The 26,956-nt window shown below is 40.1% G+C and overlaps 1 non-coding gene and 1 pseudogene across 1 annotated transcript; one reads left to right on the plus strand and one right to left on the minus strand.

The window, feature by feature from the left end:
• LOC106851940 (chloride channel protein D-like) overlaps positions 1–26,956 on the plus strand; it is a 75,709-nt pseudogene that overhangs the window by 10,918 nt on the left and 37,835 nt on the right.
• Positions 15,121–15,193, minus strand: TRNAA-AGC (transfer RNA alanine (anticodon AGC)). The gene has a single exon. It is a non-coding gene; the product is annotated as a tRNA-Ala (tRNA).

A 26,956-nucleotide genomic window follows, 5' to 3' on the forward strand; every position in this document is an offset into this window, starting at 1 on the left:
TGTTTGAGGAAGACTGCCCATTAATGACTTCTTTTATAATACTATAATTATTTTCCTCCCACTTTTTCCTCCCCCCCCTCCCCTTTTTTTTTTTTTTTTTACTGGAACTGGCTCACAGTGCAGATCTCTGCTATTTGAGCTCCTAGTGCTGCTTACAGCAATGGAGTTGCTCCTTGAGGCATATGTGGGCTCCACACATTTACAGAGAGGGAGACAAGGCATATAATATATTCCATGTGGGTTTCTCAGATATTTACAGACTGAGGTAGCATGTTGAGCCTTCAGGCTCCAGGACTCTACTCTTGTTCTCTAGTGAATCCCAAGCTGTCTGGCCATTTTTTCAAGGCAGTATCTCACTCCAGGATGGAAGAGGCACATCTGCCTGTTCTTGGGCTGTTTGGAACTAGTTCAGCAGCTCACTGTCACATGATACCCCTGGTACCCAAAGCCTGCTGTGGGACTGAGGGTTTTGTCAAGGCAAACAGCTCTGAACTCACAACCTAGAGATGCAAGGCACTATAATAACCCCATAAAATACCACCAGGCTTTGAGAGGAAATTATGGTGGTTTTTGTTTCTCTTTTTTTACCTGTTACCCACATTTTGTCTCTCCTACCTGTTGCAGGCACAGTTTCATTACAGCTTGGTGCACAAGCAGACATAGCTTCTGTATTTTGTGCTGTCATCAGCAGTCTCTTGTTCTTCTTAGAAGAAGTGGGACATCAGGCTGGCCTGGCAAACCTGCTGTTGCTGCTGCTTGGTGGCCACTGTCACCACGCATTTAATGTTCTCTTCTCTCTGTGGCTTTGTTTACACGGCTCATTTTGGATTTTTTGAAGCAGAGATGAGTGCTCTATTATGGGTATGTACTGTGTGGGTATGAGAGGAAGTAGATGCAGGGGTTTAGGTTTGTCTCTTTCAGTATTTTTGCTGGGGGAGTATCAGAGAAGGGGACTGAGAAGGGGAGAGCTGAGATATGGACAGTTATCAGATAAGTGGGTTATAGAAGCCTTCACACTTTACACCTGGAAATCACTTACATACAACACAGAGTGTTTTGTTCTAAATTATAGTGAACAGACAAAACATCTACTGCTTGCTTCTTAGCTATTCATAGGATAATTTTCTGTGTTGGTGCTGGTTGGAAGAAAATACTTTGAAGTAAAGGACAAGGCAGAGAAGCTCTTGAAAAGACTGTGCTCCCCAAGCACTGTTGTTGTTGCAGGCATTGCTGTACTGTGCCCCTGTTCCTTAGTGCTTACAGATTAAACATTTGAAAAGATGCAATCACTGTTTGTTCCTAGTTGCAAAATGGAGGTGACCTTCAGCCCCAGCTGCCTTTGCTTTATTCCTTCCAGCATGACATAACCTTTTACCTTATGTCCACCTAAAAGTAATCACTTTTATTTTCATGTCATTCATTAATTTTTATTGCTCATGATGATGATTCAGTAGTGATGTGCAAGTATCAGGATCTTTACTTCTTCCAGCCTAAATACCCTTCGTTTTTGACTTGGAGATCAATTAGTGAGGTAGAAATAAGCTCCTGGTATTCTGAATCCCAATCCACTTTTTGCTGCTTTTTACTATAAGTAAATTTTTCCTAAAATAATTGCCAATCAATTTCATTGATCTCTGAATTTCTTCGGGCTTGTGTCCCTCTAGCAATGCAGAAACTAAAGATCAGGACGTTTTCCACATGTAGCTGTAACTCAGTTGGGAAATTGGGCAATGTTTGCATACACACTCCCTGATATATTTGCTTTACCACAGGTTTAGCAGGGGAAAGTGGAGAAAACATTGGGTTTCCTTCCACCCAAATCCTTTCTGTGGACCAACCCATAGTACAGGTGCCCAAACAGCTGCAGTTACACACCAAGAAGATAAAAGTTTGTGGCAGAAAGGTGAGGCTATGTGAGCAGGGAAGAGGTCAAGCCTTCTGAAGCCCATTTCATTGCTAAAACCAAAGTATTGTGTAATGAAAAGCTGCATGCAGAGGGGAAAGTGGATTCACTTCTGTCACTATTTTACAATAAGCTTTGCTCTTTTAGCACTCAGTTGAGGATGTTTTCTGAAAAGAGCAGTGGATTCTGTCTCCTTCTATCTTCTCTTAGTGTTACTAGAGGGAAAAGTTAGTTAAAATTATTAAGAACATTACTTCTAGCAGGGTTCAATAAGTTTTTGGCTCTTAATGTGGTACAGATAAGTAGAAACATTTTCATTTCACTGAACATGAGGCTCAGGGGAAATTTTGCTTCTTGTATATTTTGTGGCATTAACAAAACACAGTTTACAGTGAATAAACTGAGTTGAAAGCTTGTGGGTTATGTTTCTCAAGAAATTATTTGATTTTTTAGTTTCATTCTACCTAGCATAATGTTACCAGGGGAATTTATTGTACTCCAGAGCATGAGATTTTCAGGAAACTTCACTTTATTTTTACATAGACCATAGGATTAATTCTAAAGGTGAAACTTGCTCTGTAGGTACCATTTTTTTTGATGACTGGCCAAAGCTTGTGGTTTATATTGCAACAAAAACAAAGAGTATACTGTGCTACCTTTCATTTCCAGCCAGTGGAATACTCTCTTGACTTTACCTTTACTGCCACACACATGCAGTGTAATGCACATATTTTACTTGAAAGCAAATATCTCAGTATATCTTTTCCTTAGCAAAAATGGAGGTAGGGAGAAAAACCAATAAAATCATGTACGCCTATTTTTAGTTTTAGAGCAGGATTGGAATTAAGTAGAATATAATGCAAGATATTTGGATCCTGAAGTAAATAAACCAGATCTTTTTTCTACTTCAAATTAAGCTTGTTTCCTCTGAATTCCAACACCTAAAATATTAGATCTCTTTAAATCCTTTGGAAAAAGATGGATATTGTTGCAGCTATTGGTAAAAATAGCATTGTTAAAGTTTTGCTCAGTACACAGAGTACCTACATAGGTGATTGTTGTAATGCTGGTTCTAAGGCATGATACACCTTAAATCTGTCCCTATTCCCTGTGACTGTGCATGCAGGTGTTGAGCTTCTGGTGCCTGGGAATGGCTGCTGGGATTCTTCCAGACCCAGCTCTTCTGTCTGCAGCACCCTGTGGACCAGTTCTTGAAGCTTGGATGGATTTGACCCTGGCATTTTTCTTCTCAGGAAATACCACCCATGCTTAAGTACAGCCACCTGGTGAATTTGTTAAACTCTAGGCGATTTGTAGCAAGAACAAGAATAAGATTAGGGGCAAGAAGAAAAGGAAGGAGAAAAAAGAATTTGAACAATAAGAGGACCTCAGGCTCAAGCAATTGAAGTTGGGCTGACAGCTGACACTTTGTCCAATCCCCTAACCCCAGGATTACACCAGTTCAGGGTTTTTTGCAGGCAACTCTTGACATGTGACCTTCCTGCATCCTGGCAGGCTTTTTATACATTTTATGATCTCTTGTTTTGTTCAGATCTTCATCATGACAAAAAGCTGTGTAACTCTAAACCTGGGTTAGGGAAATAATATCCTCACAGCTTTTAATAGATTATCACTGACCTCTTGACCCCATTTTGTTGCCTGGAAGATAAAATTAAAACATGATATTGCTTTCATCCTTGCTGCTTGTTGAGGAGTCAAGCAGAAAATTCAATTACTATTACAGCTGCCAGATTATGTTCTGTGCCTGTGATTTGTTGTTTTGTGAGTTGTTGTAGCTCAGCATGAATTTCTACGCTTTTACTTAAATAAATTTACTTAGAAACTATCTCAGTGCACATGGGTGCAGATTGACGCTTCAGAAATGAACATTCTGCAAAGCTCTGATTCAGCAAAGTCTTTTGAAATGCTCATTAAAACCATTATATTGTTTTATTTATATGTAACCTGAAGTGCTGAGTGCCAGTGGTGAGTGTAGTACATCATAATTTTCTGTCACTGCTGTGCCGACAGCAGTGTCTACCTGCTTGGTTCCTCTTCTGTGAGATGTGCAAGAAATCAGCTTTAAATGAATTAGCTGAGTTCTCTAAATCAAAAGGATTTATTTCCTCCATGGAAATTACTTTGAAGTATCTGGTCTTGTGAGAAAGGATGCAATAATTCATGTCACTGGCAGGATGCTCAGAACAGTTTTCTCCGTTCTTTGACTCAAATTAAGAACTTGCTGGACATGAACATCTTGGCCTTCATTCCAACTATCCTCCTTAGAGTGTTTAGAGATCTTCTAGGAGCTTTCTTTTTTTCCTTAAATTTAAAGATAAATCAATTACATATGCAGCTCTGTAATTCAATTCTAAAGTCGTCCCTTAGGAAAACAAGCAACCTTTTGGAGACTGTGCTTATTTTTGTAAGTAAATAATATGATTCTTTTAATTATATAACATTTACAGAGACCATTGAGGGCAGGTCACAACCTGCTGGATTGAAAAGTGAATCTGACTTACTGGGACTTAATAATGTGCAACAGAGGAAAGAAAACATGGATTTTCAAAATGCACATATGTATTTAATGTTGGTAGATATATAAGAATAGAGAAGATATTTTTTTTCTTTGTTTGGTTGATTTGGTTTTTATGCTTGAAGTATTTTACCTTTACAGTCACTCTCTCACTGCTCTTCTACTCTGATGATACTTTATCAGCTTAGTGACACATTGCAGTTGTGTTGGTGTGATTTTGCATTTATTTGCAATCTATGGAGAGCTTGAATGCCCTGGTAAGACACGATGGGGCCATCTAGGCTTTGGAGTTTCCATTTGGTATCATATATCTTTGGGGAGAGCCATGCCATTGGAAAAGAAAGGGTATAGGCAAAGGGTTGCCATATTTTTAATATTTTAATGCTTTTCAGTTTTATGCTCTGGTTATAGCTTAAGCATGTTTTTATGAAGAACATTACGACCTTAGTAATCCTATAAAGAGACTGAGAGAGTTGGGTTTGTTCAGCCTGGAGTAGAGAAGGCTCTGGTGAGGCTTTAGAGCGACTTCCAATACCTGAAGGGGGCTGCAGGAAGGCTGGGGAGGGACTTTTTACAAGAGCATTTAGTGACAGAACAGGGGGAATGGAGGAGCAGGTTTAGACTAGATATTAGAGGAATTCTTGGCTGTGAAGGTGGTGAGACGCTGGACAGGGTTACTCAGGGAAGTTGTGCATTCCCCATCCCTGGAAGTGCTCAAAGCCAGGTTGGTCTAGTGGAAGGTGTCTCAGCTCATGGCAGGGGTATTGGAACTAGATGATCTTTCAGGTCCCTTTCAATGCAAACCACTCCATGATTAAATGTGAAGAAAGAAAATCTTCAGAACTTTTCTACTGCACTTTTAGTAAATTGTGCAAATTTGAGATTCTCTGCAAGTTTCTTTAGTGAATTACTTGTCATAAATTTTCTTTCCATTATTTCTCAGGAATTTATTTTCTGAGTTTTCCAGTCTTTTAAAGTGTTGAGATAACCTATCTTTAGGGAAACTGGTGCACACTAAAGCCCCTTTCTTCTGCCCTCTTATAGGCAGACTTGCCAGTATGTTTTATGTATGCCATATCTTTTTTTTTTTTAATATATCCTGCTTTCTCTCCTCTCCCTGCTGAAGAGAGGATCGCTGAAGACCAGTGAGTTGGCTACAGAGATGCTCTCCTCCCATCAGCCCAGACATCCCTTCAGCAGCTTCCACTCCGAGCCAGCAAAAATACATAAGTTTCAGGGAAAGGCAACCACCTTGACTTGCATTGACAGCCTGCATGATACTGGGAGGAAAACAATATTTTAAATATGAGAGAGGAAACTTTTGGAGCTAAAAGTGTGAAAAACTGCAGGTTAGGCACATGGCCAAGTCTGTGCAAGCTCTCCACAGACTGGTACAGATGCAGGTTTCCCAAAGGTTTACCTCTCCATAGGGTCAGAAAGAGTGTATTTCATTTAGTTCTTGGAAGTTCTGTGTGTGCTCTGGCAGTCCACCACTTCCTCTCCCTAGTCCTGCTCTTGGTCAGAGCAGCAATCTGCTGTTGGGTTCTCTGTTGGCACATCAGAGGTGAAATTTCACCTGGGTAGGAGGAAGAGGAGGAGGAGGGATCTCGGTGGAAGGGCTGTGCTGGAGCATGCCCGTGCTGCTGATGACAGCTGAATTTCAGCTCCTCTTAGTGGCAGGATGCTGGCATTTCTGTTGGCAGCTGAATTTGCTCACCATCTACTGAGGGAACACACCCCGATGGAGCTCACTTCAAACTTTTTGCTTCCACGTTTGACAGAGTAAGTAAGGTCAGTGAGGAAAACAGGATTTCTCGGCTTTAGGGAGAATCTTTCCCCTGCCCAGCCTTCTCACGTTGTGCTACAGCTTGGCTCCCCTATCTCTCTACAGATTGGTGGCTTTGTGCTCTTGAGCACTGCAACAAGATATCTTAACCAAAATTCAGTTTTCAATCCAGCAGGGCAAGGAGCTGGGTCCCATGTGTGACTTCCATTAGTCCTGTGGAAATGCCATTGTTCCCGAAGGATCTCTGTTTGCAAGAGGCTGGGTTTGTAACAATTACTGTTTTTAGCAATTTGGAGCCAGCAATTTGGTGCTATGTTTGACAGCCATTTCCCCTGCCATTGGGAAGCCTTTGGCTTTCTCGTGGTGCATTACAGAAACCTTGCACAAACTGCTTAAGCACATAAAAAAACACTGCTTATTACTCTCTGGAGGAAAAACCAAAACATGCATCAACACAAGCCAGTAAGAGCCAGTATGTTAGAAGACACTATAGAACTAAATGTAAGATCATATAGTAGAGATCTAGTGCCAGACATAAAGAAAACACAAAGAAAACTCCTAAGAGTTATTTTATGTTGTTTAAGAAATGGTGCCTTGCTGACTCCAAAAGTTCATGGAGTGGTTAGCACCTTGCCAGCTCATACCTGAAAATGGGAGAACAGCATGTGTTTTGTAGGGCTGTGGTGCATATAGAGCTTTTCTGTATATATATATATATTTTTGCCTTAATCCTGTATTTTTTTTTAATTCTGATTTTTTTTTTTTTAACCTTAAATTCGTAGCATGAACTCTTATTCAGACTGTTTTTCCTTTTCTGTTAGCTCTAGAAGATCCTGCTCAGGTCACAGTCCTTATTTTATTATAACTTGGCAGAAGAAGGCAGGAAAGGAACTGTTTGATCTGAGAGAGAACCGTGCATTTTTTTTTTTTTTTAATAAACTCACATAATGAGGCAGCTGAAAGAAACTATGTCACAGTGACTTTAACCAAAAATAATCTTGTATAAACCAGTTTGCATTTAAACTTGGAAAGAACCCATCACGGTATCTTCCACACCCACAACCTAACCCGGAGTACCATTCCTTTGACTGGAATTGAATATCTAATCTTCAGCCCATAGATTAGACGAAGCTGTCTTCTAAGTGCCCTACTGCCCCTTGGCCTGCATTTGCTTCTCCTCAATTCATCACCTTTCTCTCTGTGAGGAAATCACAATGTAGATAATGTTTTGCCAAGAATCTGGCAAAGCTATCTTTCTTTTTCTATTTTGTTTTTTAATCATGCTGAATAATGCTTTTGTTCCAAAAGCTTTGTGTTTCCATGGGCAGGGTGGACAATTTAAGGATATATGCATATATACTTTATATATAAGCTGTCAAAACTTTAAAGGGATACTTGAGAGGATTATTTCGCTTTCTACCTAGCTGTGAAGATAGGCTACTGCTTTAAATATGTAGCCACTGGCTCCAGGCTAGCTCCCTTTGGACTTTGGAGTTTTGGCAAAAAGTTGACCTGGGTTTGAACTGTCCCAGAGTCGAGTTTTCAAAAACAAAGCCTGACCTAAGCTTTGTGAAGACTGAACTACTCCCAGTTTCATCTATCTGTTGTAGATGTGTTCTGCCCATAAGCTTATAATTTTTGAGATACAGGGGAACAAAGGCTTGAGATACAATCGTCTGACAACTTGTCACAACTGCACCCAGCTGAATCTTGGCTTAAAGGTTTCCATAAATGTGCTGTCTGAGCTGTATAATAGCTATCCACAGAGGGGATGAAATTTTGTGCTTGGAAAATATATTATTGCTCTCGTTGTGTGTTCCTGTAATTTTTCTCCAGACATCTACTGAAATATTTTCAAATATCTTTTTATTTTGGGTGTATCTTTAATTTGTATAGACATTTGAATTAATCTCAATTAAGATAAAACACTGAACATCAGTTTTGAATGAAGTACAACTCTTAGACTGAACTATATTAATATGAAAAACGCAGCACTGAAATGCAGTGCAGTCATCTCATGTAAAAACTCCCTTTGCTTTTGGTGAATGCAAAGCAGCCAGTAAAAACACCTTCTGCTGTGTTCTATTTCAAACGTTTTTGGTTTCATTCATGTTTAGTTCAAAATGGGTATATGGAAAACTAGAAGGTCCTGATAAAGTATCTTCAGCCATTTGGATTGCAATGTCTGTGTCTCCACATAGCATCTAATTGGCTTTAGGCTTTATAGCTGTCTAGTGCTTGCTAGGATGTCTAGGAACTTCTTTCTGTTGATTAACTGAATATTAATCCTATCATAACATATTCATGAGAGAAGGGAAGCAATAAGTTTGCAAGTTAGAAACCAGTTAACTCTTCATACTGACCAGGGACTTCAAATTTGCGTAAATGGGGAGGAATTTAAATAGAAGTAATGGACCCTTCCTGACACACAGCATACTTTCAAGTACCAGTAGAAAAAAACTGAATGAAAGACGCACAGCTTGCTGAGTCCCTGCTGTGGCAGCCTGCAAAGAACTCGGTCTGGCTGCATCTCCACCTTCTGCCATGGTGCAGGGTGGGCAGGCTGGCTGTGTGTAGAGCATTCCATGTGCTCCAAATCTTCCTGGAGGTACCAGTGCTCTCTGCTGGCCACAGAGTCCAAGGCCAGACACCTGGTTGCAGCAGTCACATCCCTGAAGTTAGACTGTATGAATCTTGGCCTTACTCATTGCTTATGAGCAAATGTGGGATACGTGGGCAGGTCAAAAGGGCAATTTTCTTGTGGTAAGTGATGGCATTAGTGGGTTTAGACACCTTTCTTAGTTTTGGTCCATCCTTACATTTCACAATGGACTGTTTACTTAATGCCTGTAGGTATGTGTGACAACTATTACAGTATATTTACTATATTTCCTTCCTTGCACTCTCGTCTTGAGTGAGAGAAACTGCCAGATGAGAAACAACTCAGAAACATAAGTGGGGAGGATCACCATGAGCATATCTATGTGAATACAGTTATTAACCATTTCTTCCAGTTAGCTGTTACAAAGATTTCAGGTGGAAAAAACCCCAAAGGTGTGTCAGACCTGAGTATTTAAAATGAATTCATGTAGAGACAAAAGTCACACTTAATCTTTTAATCACTGAAATTTAATCACACTTAAACTTTTCCAGTGAGAGGCATTTGCTGACATGTCAAAATAAAGGGGAATAAAAGGAGAAAGAAAGAAACAAAAGGGAGCTAAACATGTAAAAGAGCATGAAACATGGCTCTGTGTATCACATAAGCTCTTTTTCAATTTGGAATCCTAACTCTGCTTTACAAAATGTAGAGGCCTTGTAGATAGGTTTATAAGTCTATAGCAGACAGGCTGTGCTTGAACTGGAAATATGGAACTGGAAACGGATGAAAAATTTTTGTTATTCTCAGCTCCAGTTGGCTGAGGGACATGATTTGATCAGTCCTCTTTGTGGGGACACACATAGGCAACCCAGAACAAAGTGTAATCCAGGAATTTAAAGTGGCAAGTATTGTGTTAACAAACAGGCAGGGAATATGTGGCTGAATGGCTTGGGATTTTGTGGATAAACAGCTGAAGAAGTCCTGGAATCTGATACAGGCTTTGCAATGCAAGTATATTTCTTAAGAAATACATATGAAGAATCCAGAGGAAGTAGAAAAGTACTTGCTCAGACTGAGGTTAGATGACAGCTTGATTCCACAGCCATTGCAAATGGCCACTGCCAACTTCTGGTTTTGCAAATTCATAAATTTGTAAAAGATAGTTATTTGTCCTTCCACGTGGACAGCATCATATACACATTGCATAAAACAAACTGTAAATACTGACTAGCTTGCCATTAGTGATGGAGTAATTTCATGGTATTCCCCAATTTAGTACTCCCATTAAAAACCATGAGCTGCTCCTCTTCCCTCTCTGGTGGGAGAAAAAAAGTAGAAATCACAGATTGAGATGAGAACAATTTACTGGAAATAGCACTGAGATAAGGAAACAAATAGTAACAGCAACTAGAGTAATAACAAAAATATACAGAGAGAGGGTGATTTATATACCAAATGCTCACGAAGCCCAAGTCAATGAGAAACAATGGTGGACAGACCCTATGCCTTCCATGCTTGGTCCTTCTTGGAAGAAAAGGAGCTCTTTCCCCTGTCCCTGGCTTTTCAGATGTCCCGGATGTAAAATGGTATTGAATTCCACAAGATATTTGCCACACCCCGTCCCACTGACTTGGGTCGGAACCAGGACAATTCCAAAGAGCTTACTTAAGTATATAGAAAGCACACATGCTTTTCCATGCTTGCCACCAATTCTAATCCGTTATTTAACTTGTAATACTTTATTCAGTATTGTTTGCTATAACATGTATTTACATTTTCTTTATAAAAGCACCCTTTGTCGCTTAGTACCAGGACTTGGTATCTATGGCTATTTGGGTTGCTACAGGAAAAGCCTTTTCCCTCACTCTGACATAGTTTCCCCGCATTATTTTAAGGACTAAATGCTTGCAAAATGTTATTTTTCAAAACAAAACTATTTTTTGCTGTTAAGGAAAAACATCTGAAACCACGACAATTTTTTTGTCTGTCTCTAAATCCAAAACTAGTCAGGCTGATCCAACCTAGAGGCTGGATGGTCTTAGTCCCAGTTTTTCATTTGGTGTGGCTACAAGTTATAAAGAGTACATCATGTTGAAACTGGATAGATCTGAAAGGAATTAAGCATCAAATTGTTCTGGACTCTGTAAGGTCATGCACATGCTGAAGGTAGTGATGATGTCTCTAAGGAGCTTGCAATAAGACTAAATGTGGAAAAGAAGCTTGTTCACTCTTCTCCTTTTCTTAGGAATTGAAAAAGGGAATTATTATTGCTGTAAGACTTTAGTTAGGATAATTTAAATTCAGCTCATCTCAGAGTAATGTGAGCTTATCAGTCAGTGCTCCAGAAGCAGATAAATATAATTATCCTTTTGAGATCCCACAGATTAGTAGAAAGCACTCTTGCCACAGGACATGCAATAAGAACCAAATAACAAAGAAATTGTAGGATACTAAATTTTGTCTTGTGTACTGATCCAACTCAGTCAAGTGTATGGTTTAGCTTTTAAATTGTGGTAGTGAAAGACTGCAGCTCCAGATGGGGCTGTCTGTGGCTATGCCAGCATGACAGCACTTCCTTCTATCATATCTTTTCCTCACTGAACAGTGCTTTTGGTAGTGTTTTGTAGCTCTTCCAGCAGTCATTGCTCTTCCTTGGAGAAGGAGGAATAGGAGGTCACAAGAAGGCAAGAGAAATGGGTTAGGAATCAATTTTTTTTTCCATCAGCAAGTCTCAGTTCTGCACATGTATTCCTGCAGTGTGGCAGTGCAGTCCTCCTGTTGCCACCAGGGAGAAATCTGTCTTTACTAAACGCACTGATTTCTAACAGGAAGAGTAAGAGGCACAAACCCCTGAGTGTGAACAAGCCCTACACCTCCACTCTCTGCACTTTGTTCTTTTTGCTCAACCATTTGTACTTTAATTGTAAAAGCCTACTTTATTCTGTTGTTTCTCTCTCACTTATTGTGGCATTGCTGCAAGCTTAGAATTGCTTCTCAGATGTGCTGTTTTTTCAGTGTGCATTCCTTTACTGGGAGCAAAGACATATGTATAGAACTAGAGGCTTTGATATTAGTGAGTTACACAATCATATGGCTTCGAAACTAGGGCAGAGTAATCAGGTATTTCTTCTTTTATTGACCATTATGAATTTGGAATATATTCTTGTTTGAGAGGTTGGAATAATGTAAAAAGCAAATACAAGATTGGGAAATATCTTGTGTCCCTTTGGTTGCCAATCTGGGGTCTGGAAGAAATTTTCTTGCACTAGATGTTGGCTGCATTTTAATTTTTCCTTGTAGTTCTGAGCAGGGATCAGGTGGGTCAAATACCACAGGTCTCCTGCTCTTTGTTCCAGGAACAGAGTTCATATTATTACTGTCTAAGCTGTGGTGATGTCCAAAACATGCTGACTGCTTTCCAGACTGGAAGAAGGAAGTTGTACCTGCTTGGAGAGTTCAGTTGTTCCGGATGACAGAGATTGAGAAAGCATCCAGGAATAGCAGAGCTGTACAGAAAGGCTGGTTGTGGTCAGCATGATAACCGGCAGTCTGAGCTGCAAAATGTTGAAATAACTGGTGCCAGTGTTTACCAAAGGAGAGCTTTGAGAACGTGTGGGACAGACACGTTTGAGGTGTGGTTTGAGTGTAGCCTGTGCTGCTATGGAAGAGGAAACCTCTAAATCCTTCCAGCTCTCCATGGTGCTCTCCAGTGCAAAGCTTTCTAATTGCAAATGCATCCATCAGCTCCGAGTGCTGTGCTTATCCACCCAAGTGCTCCTCAGGAATGATATATTCTTGGTCAGCTAATATCCCCCTTTTGATAGAGTTACAATGTTGTGTGGGCAAAGTGGCCAAGGCCAGGCTATGCATTTTAATATCTCACCCCCCCCGCCCCGTTTTCTGTGTTTAGACAGCATATGGTAATTCCTGGTTTTGGGAATTTGGGGTTTCAGCAGCCAGAGATTTATGTAGAGGAATATAAGGATTAATAAACCAGGTAGATTAGTAGAATAAATAACAAACTGATCTAGTAAACTAGATTTATTAGTTAACAAAACAACTTGATTGGGATGTATAAGGGAAAGTTGGCTCTTTGTATAAATCGACACTTTCTGTACAGACAGCAAGGCAAGTTATATTCATCCATTTAATAATTTTTTTGCTTTGCTTTTAATATTTAAGCATAAATCAAATCAAGAGGGAAATTTCAGAAACAAGCTGTTCATCAAGTGCATGGATTAGTCCAGATGAATCAGATATTCTAATCAAGCCTTCAATCAAGATAAGGGGAGTTACATGATTGATGCTTGAGAAGAAATCAAATAGCTTGAGGGTATATTGAAGCATATTCACTCATAAGGCAGGTTGTTTTTAAAGTAATGTAATGCTCCCTTCTGACATATCAGAACTAATTGAGACAAACATGTTGGGAAGATCCTGAATTGCTACCTCTGAAAGGGGTGAAGATGCTGAAGGTGTAAATTCATTGCTTTTTAAAAATAAGGTTAAGGCAAAAACTGCATTTTTGTAAAAGGACCTTTTAATGTTTTGTATCTCTGCATGTCTCTTCCTCTGTGTTGCAGATGCTGTGCTTCCAGCTGAAGGTAGGAAGCAAGGGATCACACAGCTTTTTAAGAGTGGGACTCATGAAGAATCTGGATGCACATCTCTTTGGCATTTTATTTCATCTTTAGCTGTTGAATAGCAGGTTCTGGACTTGCCAGTGCCAGTGGTTATTCCTGTTCTTCACTTCAGTCCTGGTTTGTGCTTTCTGTATGAAAGGCCTGTGTCAAGTAGCAACAATCTGTATTGTAGGTTGAAACTTGGCAATAGCAAAGCACCAAGTGCTTGGAGGAAGCTGTATAGGTAGAACAGGATGGGTTTCTTGGAAAGAGATGCTAAAATTGGGGAAAAGAATGAAGAAATATCATCTGAGAATAGCTGTGGAAGGACCATAGCCAAAACTGTGTACTTTCCATGTATAGATCATTTGAACTGGGCGATCCAGAAAGAGTCTCAGCTTCTGGCTCCATCTCTGCAACTGTAGGACTATGGGTTCATATCCAGACTTTTCATCTGTTTCTTATGTATGTAATAGTCTGAATCTTAATCTTGGACATAACACCCTGAACTTTGGAGAAAACTTCAGCTGAGTCTTTGTCATAGTTTTTAGAAAGCTGTTGTGGACTAGAGCAAGGTTCTTGCCATAATGCTGAGAGGCTTGATGTTCAGCAGGCAAGGGGTCATGGCTGGAGAATGCATAATGACATTCAAAAATATTGAAAAAATATAAAAAGAATTAGTCGTGTGCACAACCTCTTGCCTTTGCCCTACCCCTATGTATTCAACTCCTGCCGTCCCCAAACTGTTGCCTAAATCAATTTTTAATATGCAGTGTTTGCTGAAACATGGCTGAATAGATATAGACAGTTAAATCTATCAGTCAGCACTCATGTTTTTGACTTAATTTTTATAGCCAGTCTAGAACTACATAGAGTTTTCAAAACCATTCCAGAACTGCATCTGTCAATCAAATAGATCAATAGTATGAATGAACGGGAAAAAGTTGTGTAATGGTCCTCAAATCATAGAATCATAGAATATCCTGAGCTGGAAGGACCTTACTAAGATCATCAAAGTCTACCTCCTGGCCCTGGACAGGACACTCCAAGAATCATGCCATGGGCCTGAGAGCATTTTCCAAATGCTTCTGGGACTCTGTCTGGTTTTTGCCCTAACCACTTCCCTAGGGGCCTGTTCCAGTGTCCAACCCCTCTCTGTGTGAAAAACATTTTCCTAATATCTAACCTAAACCTCCCCTGACACAGCTTCAGGCCATTCTCTCTGGTCCTGTTACTGGTCACCAGGGAGAGATCAGTGTCTGTCCCTCCTCTTCCCATCACAAGGAAGTTTCAGACTGCAATGAGGTCTCCCCTCAGCCTCCTCCAGGCTGAGCAGCCCAAGTGACCTCAGCCACTCTTCATAAGGCTTCCTCTTCAGACCCTTCACCACCCTTTTGGCTCTTCTTTGGATGCTCTGTAAGAGCTTAATGCCTTTTTTATATCGTGGTGCCCAAAACTTCCCCCAGCACTGGAGGTGAGGCTGCCCCAGCTCAGAGCAGAGCAGGACAATCCCCTCCCTTGCCCGGCTGTGATGCTGTGCCTGATGCCCCCAGGACAGGGTTGGCCCTCCTGGCTGCCAGGGCACAATGACTCATGTTCAACTTGACATCAGCCCCTGGGGCCCTTCCTGCAGTGCTGCTCTCCAGCCCCTTGTTCAGCAAAACGTGACTCTGGAGAATGCGGGCATCGATCCCGCTACCTCTCGCATGCTAAGCGAGCGCTCTACCATTTGAGCTAATTCCCCCTGTGCACAGTCAGGAAAGAAATAACTATATAATATAAATTACTGTTGTATTAATAATAATAATAATGATAATGATAATAATAATAATTCATTATTTCTGGGAAGTGAATGTACAAATCCTGTTCATTGTCTGACACTTGAGTCTGTACATCTAATTCCTTGCATATGGAAGTGTATGCATGTTGTGTCTCACAGCAGCAATTACCTGCACAACCGTGCTACATTTTTATTTAGCTCTGCAATGTAGGTTGGTTTGAGGACTCCTGGGTTCTCTTCACGACTTCATTCCTTGTTAGTTTTGTCCAAGTCATTAATACCTATTACTCCTTTTTGACCGTTTATAATATGACTGTAATATTTTACTTCTCAGGTTTATGGTGTGAATGCAGACTTAATTTTGAGAAATTTTAAAAGGCTGGAGTTCTAGAATTGTGGCCTTTTAATCTGAATTATCCCAGTGTGTATGACTGTGACCTATACTTCTGACTTTTGCTATAAGGTTAATTCTCCTTCTGCTTGGAAGGACATGAAGACAGAAATGCTATTAGTCCTTTTTCTTCAGAGTGTGGTAAATCTGGCAGTTTCATGCTTGTGATTTGCAGTAAGTAAATGGTCATACTAAGGAAGGTTGCTACAGCTTTTTGTGTGAAAGGAGTCACTACAGAAACTGAAAAAATTAATATAGGATGAAAAGAATGTTAAGGCATTTCCAGAAAACACCATCACTGGCAAAAGGATGGCTCTTTTTCTTCTTGTATATAGGTGCAGAGGACCTTTATATGGCAGGATGATAGGATTGATCCTTGTTTCCTTAACTGGTGTTCAAACTAATGAAAATGGAGTATGAATTAATGCAGGTCTCTGCTGCCATCAGAGCTGCCTCATTTTTCAGAGGTGTTTTAAGACTAACCATCCCCCTCACTGTGATAATGGTAAGTATGTAGAGTTTCTAAGTATTTTTGTGGCCAAGGTTGGGCTGAGCTTTTGCTGCTGCAACTAAATGAACATGCACATCGAACCAGAGAGAAATAAATTTTTGAGCTGTCTGTTTCTGGTTTGCCCAAAGAGGGTGTTTTGTTTTGTTTTTGTTTTGTCTGTTTTTATTTTATCTGGGAACTTTTACTTGTGGATTGCATGTTTGGAAGTAACACTTTGACTGAGCAATCTGACCATCTCTTTTCCTCGTTTTATTTTTTTTGAGGTTACAGAAACGATAATGCCGTCAGTGGTTTACAAAGAAGAAAAGGAATGTTTCTGCTGGGTTACAAAGCAGTTGTAGGTCACACTGCTTGCCTTGTGAATTCACTGCTGTGGGGGACGAGGGCCTTGTACAATTCACCTTTTAATACTGGGGTTGAGTATGGCTTCCTGGATGGAATAAGTGAAGGATTTAGAGTATAGGCAAGTGATCTAATGAGAAACCTCACAGGTCTCTCTGGTCAAGTTATGCCTCATAGATTTCAAAATTTTGAGATTCATTTGGACCACATTTCATATTTTGGTTTCCCCCTCCTTTCGTAACAGAACATCTCGAGTCTGCACTACAATCCTTTCCAGGCAAACTTCTGAAAGCAGAAGTATTTGCAAATAATACTCTTTTACTTAGAGAGGGTGTTCTTTGCTCTCCCTGATTGCAACACCTGGGGACAGTGAGTTGGAAGGCACAGCTGAAATTCAGCTTAATCAACAGAGAAGTGAAGTTGAGGTCACAAGGGGGAAGTTTTCACCCTTCTCACAGCAGGACATTCAAGGCCTGTGAGTGTTAGTGTGTGTGGAAATTTCACCCATGACTAAACCCAGACTTGGCTGCCCAACTGGTTTGGCCCAAAGTATCTCACTGAAATCTTTGCAGATGTCAGAATTCACATGGAGTGACTAAGGCTGGATTTTCCCTCCTAGTACGCTGTTGCACAGTGTTTGATAAAGTGGCTGTTCATTGGCACTCACACCAAGCTGGGTCCATATTAGTGGTAGGTTGTGTAAATTGTGTAGGAAGCTTTTTTTTTTTAATGTTCTAGCTTGAAAGGTGTTGTGTGCTCGAAAAATTTTTTCTGTTGTGAAATAATAATTAGAGTGATTATGGGAAAGGTCCTCCTTCAGTGGCTTCTTGGTGCTTTAGCACTTACTTATGAATTAGGTAATTAAGTAAAAATGAACTCTGCTATTTCTGCTTCTGTTATTGCTGTTATGCATATTTCGGAAGTTACTGTGTGAATTACTGTGTCCAACTAAGACTGTAAGACTTGAAAGGTGGAACGTTGATGCCTGAACACTAGATGTAAGTTTTCTGAGAGCCCAAATTATGAGTAAATATAATGTCTTTTCCAAAGTAGGTCTGGATTTTCTCATAATGCCTCAATATATTTTAATTTAAGTATCATTTGTAAACCATTACTTTACAGTCTTTCTGCAAGTACAAGTCTTTAGGGGCAAAAGCAGTTGATTGACATTTTCCTCAGCTCATGAGGCTGTGCTTTATCACAGAGAAACAAGAGGTGATTCTATGCCAGAACACTTGCTGGCCTTAGATGGCAGGAACTGCTTTTCATTCAGCTCCACTACAGAGCATTTTCTTTTCTTCAGTTTCTCCCTACCTTCCCTACCACCTGTACTTGTTCTCTAAGTGCCTCTGCACATGCAGATGCCTAGGATGCAAAACAATATCCGGGAACTCTTATGAGCTGTAGGGAACCGAGTTGAAAAGGCCCTAGAAAAATGAGGAGGACTGCATTGCAGTGCGTTCTGAATTCCCCTAGGTGTCATGTTCTAACCCTTCTGCGCCTCTGCACAGGCAGATTCTGTTTCAACTTATGTTCATCCAAGACAAATAGCTCCATTGCTTGAGGAAATATTAATTTTTAAGGAGAAAAAAGGTCTTGGACATGACAATGCAAACACATAATTAAAAGGTTGTGCCCTCAAACCATAAAATGCACATATTTTTCCTATATTGTCTGATGGGTTCAAAAAGAATTGGGAATGTTTGTTTTGGCTTTTCACAGCCTTCCATTTGGAAACAGTTATGAATGTGGGACTTGTAGTGAACAGGTTTGTAAGATGCTTTTTTTTTTTTTTTCTTTCCCTCGTGGCAGACCCCACAGGCATCTGCCCACCTCTTCTTTCTTGGCTGTCTGTTTCTACCCCCCATGCTGACACTTGACCCTTATCCTCAGCTTTTTGTGGCAAAGGGTAGATGTGGTGACATTTTTTTTGGCAAGTACAAGGAATAGCCTTATGACTTGCCTTCCCACAGCCTTCTGTTTCCCATGTCTTTTTAAGTGTCATGTGTCCTGAGCTTCCAGGCCTCAGGGTGCTCTAGATGTGAAGAGGAATAGCATCTTTCTACAGTGTGTTTGTTCTCTGGCTAATTCTGTACTTTTAACATTCCTTTTATTTTTACTTCCCAATAAAAAATATCTCACAAGTGTTAAAGACGAAAGGTGGCTCTGGGCTAGCCTAGTATTAGTGTCTGTGTCCAGAACTGTTGATGTGCATGTGTGCAAGATGACAGAAGTTTCATTTGCACCAATTTGGATCCTTTGTCCTATGAGTCGTTTTCCCTTCTATTACACGATAGAAAGTAACCCTGACTCTCACCCCTTTCTTGCCTATTCTGTTCAAATAGAATTAAAGCAGCATATCACTTTATTGGCCAAAAATTTATTTCTCCAAGAAATCTCTTCTGATGGATATGGGAAATGCAATTAATCCTGAAAAGGTTAAGACTCTAATCCCTTCTCTGAGTGTGAAACACTGGAATATCAGGTTTTTGACAGATGTAGACTAAAGGAGAAAAGAGACTATTCCTTAGGATTTGGAAGTGGAAATGCAATGTCATTATATATACCAAAGGCAAATCTCCCCAGGGGATTAACTCTCCTAGGACAAACTCTGTCCCAGAGTCTCCTGTGAATATGGGTGTGGCTGCTGTGAATGAACGGGTTGTGCTAATGGGCATGATGTTGGTAATGAAATATGACCATCTGATGGGGGTTCAGACCATTATGAAAAGTTGCTTGTTAATGTCTATCTGAGTCTGCAATATGGCAGAAATAAAGAGCTGTATGTAAAATCATCTGGTTCTTAAGGCAGTAATGAAGGCTCAGAAATGAGGTTGGTTCATGCTTTCTGTTGTTTGATGCCTACATTAAAACAGGCAGGGCATTGTATATAATAAACTATGCTGCTGTGAGTAACCACTGTCCTATGGTTAGGAAATTTGATATGTATTTGTTATACACATTCCATTAGTAACGAAAATTAACTTTTTTTTCCCCATAATTTGAGTACCTCACTTGTAATGTATACTTCTGACATGTTCCACAGCATTGCTACAGGTCATCCGGAGTAAGTGTGATGAAATTGCTCTGACAGCACGTAGTAACAACTAAATCCTTACCTCTCCCCTCTCTGGGTATTCCTTCAGTACCTCTAATTTAGGCAAAATGTACTTACCTGAAATTATAGGCAGGATGCATTGTTGCAAATTCTGTGGTTACCCTTCTCAGTTCCTCTGAGAGAGAGTCTCAAGAAGCTTAAGTCCTTTAACAAGAAATTTAAGTGGGGCATTGTTTTACGGATGTGACGTGAGGATACAGCACAGACAACTACCCAATCCAGGTAACTAGAGGGAAGTTACAACAAAATCAGAAAGGTGATATAAGATGTTAGAAAAATAAGCACATTACTTCTAAAATGCGTGCCAAATCTGCCTGGTACCAGTGAGGTTTTTCACCAGAGTTGCTCATTTGTTGTAGGAAGCAAGATGCTGCATTTGAAACTGTTTCCAGTGATGATGATGCAAGCAGGAAGGATGTTTTTGAAAATGGTAACACAAATATAAATTATGAGTCTTTCCTTCTTGAGTTGAGTAAGCTAATAGTGCATAGCTGATGTTTGAAGACCAAACAGTGAAAGAGACCATCAGGAGGCCAAGAATCCTCATTGAATTTAAATAAAATTTCTCTTGAGGGACTCCAGATCTAATGGATGAGAGCTCTATTCTACAGGCAAAGATGGATAAATTGTACTTAAACTGGGCAGCAAAATAGTGATGTATATCAGGCTTGGATTAAATGTGAATATTAATTGGGTGTAAGTTCTCAGGTTTCTTCTTGACAAATGGGATGCTAGAAAAAGTCTGTATAGCTGTGCCTTTGAGCATTGTTGTGGGTCCCTTCTAACTCAGGATATTCTGTGATTGCTCATTACATCAGACAGTAGTGCCTGTTTGCCTTCAGCAGCCCCTGCCTCCATTTGGGTGAGGGCTGTTTCTGTCACCTTGACCTCCTGTTTTTCCCTCTTCCCATCTGCTCCTTGAGCTGCACAGTAAGGATGAAAGCAGCCCACAGTATGAAATGGTTTGTCCCTCCCTGGTTTATAAGGGCCTGCTGGTACTTGCTGTGTAGGCAGTGAGGAGAGCCTGCTACTACAGGAGGGGCTCTGGCAGAGCTGGCTGGACTTGGAGGTGCAAAAGGTTATCAGTGCAAACTGTGTCTAACGTGAGACTTGCTCATGCACTTGCTGTCTTAGAACTTGCCATGGTAAGAGAAAGGCCAAGGTCAGGATGGATGGGACTCTGAGCAACCTGGTTTAGTTGAAGGTATCCCTCTCCTTGGCAATGGATTTGGAACTGGATGGTCTTTAAGACCCCTTCCCACCCAAACCATTCTATGATTCCATAAAGGAAACAATAAAAATACTCTTTATACAACTGAGTTTAGAATCAACTAGAGTGCAGGTGCCTTTCTGTAACGTATAGTTTCCACGTACTTTGTCTTAAGCTGTTTTTTTTTTTTTTTTTTGTTAATTATTAAATGGTCAAAGTGAGTGCTGGGACAAAGCTGGGCCTCTTATGTGCCCAGTGCCCTTATGTTCTTGCAAATGGAGTAGCAGCTGGCCCTGAAGTGACAGGGCTCAAGAGCTGTGGCACACCCGTGCTGTGAGATTCAGAAAATGGAGGCTGTTGGATCTTGGTCCATGACAGGTTTCCAGGGCAGGTCTTATGGCATGAATAATTACAGGAAGCAGGATATTTTGCAAGATGTCAAATTAAATGTTTTAATTGGTCTTTTTGGTCTTAAAAGAAACCAGTCTTGTTTTCAGCACATAAAACATGGTGTTACATCTGGCTAGTTTGAAGAGGAGGGACTTCCCTTCCAAACTCACAGTGCCATCCAAAATGTGATCCTTTCCTTGATAAGGATTATAGTTTGCTGAGGTGCGAGGAGAAAAATTCTCTGAGAGCAGAATATGCTTTTGGCATTCCAGGAAGCAGGAGAACAGGCTGACTTGAAATAAATTAATTTCCTGTTCATGTGAAAGATCCTATGGTCAAGTAAGATTAATATGATCTTATGGTCAAATATAGTAAAATAACTCTGTGGTTGGAGTGATGGTAAACACTGAAGTCTGCAAGAGCTTGTTTTTTCATCACCACCCAGTTTAATGATTTCAAAAAGTTTTCTTCTCCTCTATTTTTGACTGAAAATGAGGACTTCAGATTTTTTTTTACAAAAACCTTGGACATTTCATCAGAAAGCTGAACATCTGAAAAGCCCAAATTAAAAAAAAATTACTTGTCTTGCTACAAACTTACAAACTTTGTTGCTCCACATTAACATTTTTTTCTTTAAGGAATGAAATATTTGCCATGAAACACCAAAGAAACTGGAGGCCCAATACATGGTGCATCGTGGGAGACGTAGTTTAATCAGAGAGGCCAAGCCAAATCCAATTTTAAAATTCTCAAGAGATGACAATATAGCATTCCAAATGAAAGCTTCTTGGGTTCTAACCTGAAAAATACTGCTCTATAGGAATGATAAACAATTTGTCAGGTCACTGGAACATTTGATAAAGGTTGTATGCTTGTAGGGAAAATGAAATGAACCCCTCTTTTCTTTCTGGATGGCAGCCTTGTGAACCCAGCCCAAGAAGGTCAGAACAAGTCCCCTCTGATTCCTTCATTCATCATCTGTAAAGAACTGCAGCTATGGGAAGTCGGTTAGCCAGCAGGTAATTCCCAAACTAGAAGAGAATCCAGCTCTATCTCTAATATAGCTATGTCAGCTTTGGTACCAAGTTTTATCAGTAAAATAAACAGACACAACTGAATTGTACATGGATTCAATTGGCACTGAAAGTTCAGTTGTGCATCTGAAATATTGAAATTCAGATTGCATCTCTCTTTTAAATACACACATTGGAAGTGAAGTTGTAATTTGAGAAGATAAGATTTTTATATAGTCATTTTTCTGGCTCTAGCTATCAGTAGCTTTAAAAGTATTTTATAAATAGAGGGATGTAGTGTATTACAACATGCAATGGTACATTTGGGACATGTAACACAAACCTTAGTGAAAGTCCACAAGAATTTAACATGCAGAAGTTATTTTTAATTCACAGTATCTTATCTGTTTTCAGTTTTTTTGAATTACAAAATGCAATTTGGATGTTTTAAGTACTAATTCTTTGCCAAATTTAATTTGTTTCCATATTAAAGGTATTTTCCAGTTACATTGACATGAAAAGCATCTGAAACCATTAAACTTTGTTATATTTTTAACTTTAACACCTTCATAATGCTGGCAAGAGTGTTTTTTTACAAATTTTGGAAAAATTATTTATCTCTGGGACAAAAGCTACTACAATAAACCTATCTTCTTTTTTTTTTTTTTTTTGGTCGTTGTTGCTTATTTTTTCTGGCCTGAGGGCTTCATAATAATTTTGAATTAAACTCCCCATGTAACTGGGTGCTCTGATGAATGGGGGCTTGGGGCCAGAGATTCTCATTTGATTATTGGACCCTGCTGAAACAGGAGCAAGTGGTTACACAGCACAGCAGCTGCTGGGCTGGGCACGGTGTGTCAGTAGGATGGAGGCTCCTACTATAGGTCCTGAGAGAGGTAAATCCCTAAGGAAAGGCCATGGTCTCCCCTGGGGCAGAACAACTTTTTTTTTTTGCTGCAGTTTCTACATGTCCTCTGTTTTTCTGGAAGAGGAATAAGACTGGGTTCAGGACACACATGGTGGTGGCAGTGAAGGTGGGTGAAAGATGTGCTGCTGTCATGAACAAGACTGAGTGGAGATGAGCATCCAGGGGAAGCCGTGAAAGCACATGGAAAAGTAGAAGCATCGAGGAAAAGAGGAGCATAAATGGCATTCAGTGCGACCTGTCCTAATGGTAGCTCTTCTCTCATTGTGCAATACCGAAGAGTGATGATGGAAAAGCTCGAGTGCCTGATGGGTGTGGCAGAGAAGAGCTTCCAGAGCCAGACCTGAGCTCTTTTCTTGTTTCTCTAAAACAAAATCCCACTAGCAGCCCAAACTGGCAGTGGCCAGCCAGGTTGTTATCCATTGGTGAGCTGTGCAGCAGCAGGTGATTTCTGCAGTTGCTGGTGCAACGTGTGAAGCAGCAGTACCTGACTTCAGAAAGGATGAAGCTGCACAGACTGTGGAGACAATTGGAGTTTGCTGCCTGGTGCTTCAGATCATACAGCAAATGCTCAACATCAAGTCACTCTAGTTATACTGCTCCCATTTCACCCTGTTCCTCACTCTGACCCTTGTTCAAAGAAAAGATCATTTACTTGGAAGGCTTGAGTCATATTTTTCCCTTTCTCCCACTTGTTTAGCAGTGTATGCAATACTCAGGAGGCAACAGACGAAGACAAGGGAGAGCTGGCTGTAACAAATGACTGCATCCTCACGGCACACTTTGGCAGCACAGACCTTGGGAGTTTTCTGATTGTGCCTTCCTGTGACTTGCTCAAGATGGAAGGGCGTGAAAGGGACATTGTGTTCCTGGAGCAGACATGGAGAGAAAATGATAAGGGAGCACACTCTCTGTCAGAAGAGGCATTGCTGTGTCAGAATGCAGTAGAGACTCATGACAGGTCATGTTGTGCTACGTAGGTGTAGATGAGAGAAGATTTTGACCCTTGTTTCAGAATGAGTACATGTGTGCATGCTCTGGATCAGGGAGCATTTTTATCCACTGCTGGCTAACATGGCACGTCCTACAGAGTCCTTACCAAAAGGGTAGGAAGGCATATGTGCCCACCCCACAGGCAAGTTCAAATTGTCTCCTCCTTAGTTACTTAAAAATAGTTCAAAAATAGATGCCTTAAATGCTGTTACCCCAGCAGGATTACTCAATAGTGAATAGCTTTGGATTCTCTCCATGGCCACAGTCTTAATTTTAACTCCTCATGAAAGAATGCCACAAGGCTGCTTTTCCATCTGATTTTGGTGGGGAAAGGAAAATCTTTTGCAGAAGCTGGGACAAATGAGTAGTATTCAAGATTTTTCACATCATGTTTCCTTAAAGAAGGCAGAGGAAGTGCATAATTATTTGGAAAATAATTTGGCAGATTCTTCCCACTGCTAGGCTGTTTAATGCATCAGCCTGTCACACTTAAACCGTTTAGGGATCACTTAGCGTTTTTGATTACACCTGAGATGGTTCACAGAGGTTGTTTTGACAAGGCCTAGCTTTCTGTTACTGAGCTGCCTGATATTTTTTCTAATGAAAAGATTAAACCCTAGTAAAACAGTTTTTCAAAATCTTCAAACCTGAAGATATTCCTAACAGGATAAGTGTTTGCTCTCCTTCCATTGCCTGTTGTGAGGAGCCCAGTGTGTTCAAATGGTATGCTTAACACTTTTTCAGATTGCAACCTTTTTACAAAGAAGAGGAGATGCAGAGTACTGTGATACAGATGCTAGTCTTATTCAAATTAATCCCAAAATAATTGGGGTAACAATGCATAATCAGCAAACTGTTCAATACACTAGGTCTACTATTTTCTGTTGAATTTACTCCAGCTGGGGAAAGAGCACTCTGTATTTTTTGGCAGTAGCTTTTCTGGAAAATGAAATAAGTGAAACTATTCTCACAGAGAAGGGGATGGGGAATGGTTTCAGGACCTCAGATTTTGTAATGCAGTTCTTTATGAAACTGGCAGTGAATGAATACCTATGCTTGTTTAGACAACAGCAAGATTTTGTAAGTTTTCTCTTATTTAAGGTCTAATCTCCCACTGAAGTAAAAGTTGAAATGAGTTTCTCAGCCTGTGGTGTAGAGCATTTATCAAAAAGCCTCGGTAAAAACCTTGTGTAGTCTGCGTTGTCTGTAGTCCAAGTGTCTCTTTCTTCTCCAGCCTCTTCTAGACCTCAGGAGCTGTGGAATTAAGAATTCAGAAATCTGGCGTTCTGAAGATGCTTGTTTTAGCTTCACTTAAATATGAGAGAGATTCACTGAAGTTGTCTATTAAAAAAAATACTTATGAATCATAATTAAAAGCATTCTTCAATACTGTGAGTTTAAAAAGTACCAGGTTGCTTAGCTGGGTTATTATACAGTACAGAGCTTGTTTTGAAAAGATTTAATATGTGAGCCTGCTGAATGTTTGGGCATATTCAGCAACACACATACACAATGCTGCTCTTTTTATTAATAGAAAGTTCATTTGACACAACATGCACCAGTGTTACCTTTCTGACACAGATTTAGACGGCTTTGAAACCTCCTTTCAGGGTTTCATGTCTGCTGTGTACATAAGGTGAAGAGCCAGATTACAGAAAAAAAATCACTGATAGATGTCTTTCCAGGGGATCTTGGCAAGAGTCACTGCTATCACCAATATTGTTTCTGATACCACTTGCATCCATTGCCACAACCTGTCAAAACAGGTGTATTTATAGGCCTTGAGGGACTGAAACAAGAAATCAAACATTTGTACAGCATTTTCCATGAAGTTCCCGAGGACTGAGACTCAAAGGATTTTAATATGTTTCCAGGGATTACTTAGCTTTGCTATGTATTTCTGTGTTCTCTTTAGCAGTCAATGTCCTGCTTCTGTACTTGGTCTTAGAAAAAAAAATGTTCTTTTACCAACGAAATCATCAACAAAATGCTGGTTGGCTTCAGAAAAACTCACAAAAATATTTAAATTCACATCAGAGAAAACTGGCATGAACGTTTACTTAACACTATGAATTAAGTTAAATTAAGAAGTAGTGCACCAGTGTGATTCATTAGAATTACTTTGCTTAAAAAGTATGTGCCTTGCATTGAGATATTTTTTCGTGCTCTATCTTGGCAGCAGTTAAGCTCTAGGGTACTAGAGGCTGCCTACTCCTTGTAATGGCTTGGAATAGTTAATGGTGTTGAGTTCTGGAAGAGGAAGAATCCCACTAATTGTGCAATCCTCCTGGCACTAGGGTTTGGCAGGACGTCCTCACAGTGAACCTACGCTGGGTGTGCCGCCCTTTGTAGAGTGTGATGCACAGCTTCGTGTGCCTCAGGCTGCAAGAAATAATCATTTTCAGCAGGGTGAGGGAACTTTAGTGCATAACTTTTCAGGGCTAGCATGACAATCATGACTTTTCAGGAGATTTATGTTTACTGTAATGCGGCATCCCACTTTTCCAAAAATTTTTAGCGGTGATGGTGGTGAGTGATAAGGAGACAGTAAAGAGAGTTGAGTTAATGAATGTAGTCCTAAGATTATAAAGGATTTCTTTAAAGGTGAAGTGCACAGGAAAGGAATATTTTTCACTTTGTTTTAAAGAGAGAGATTAATGCAAGTTCAGGAAGGGAGTATTCAGTTGTATCGATATGTGGAGAAGGTGCCTCTTTTGGCATAATCCCAGATGGAAATAGTGGATCATGATAATGGCATTTTAATTCATAGTTTGTCAGGACATTATTAAGTGGCAATTAAAGTGGATCAAGTGTTCCAACACACAGGTTGCTGA

Source organism: Sturnus vulgaris, chromosome 1, assembly GCF_052056855.1.
Source record: "Sturnus vulgaris isolate bStuVul1 chromosome 1, bStuVul1.hap1, whole genome shotgun sequence".
Taxonomy (NCBI): Eukaryota; Metazoa; Chordata; class Aves; order Passeriformes; family Sturnidae; genus Sturnus; species Sturnus vulgaris.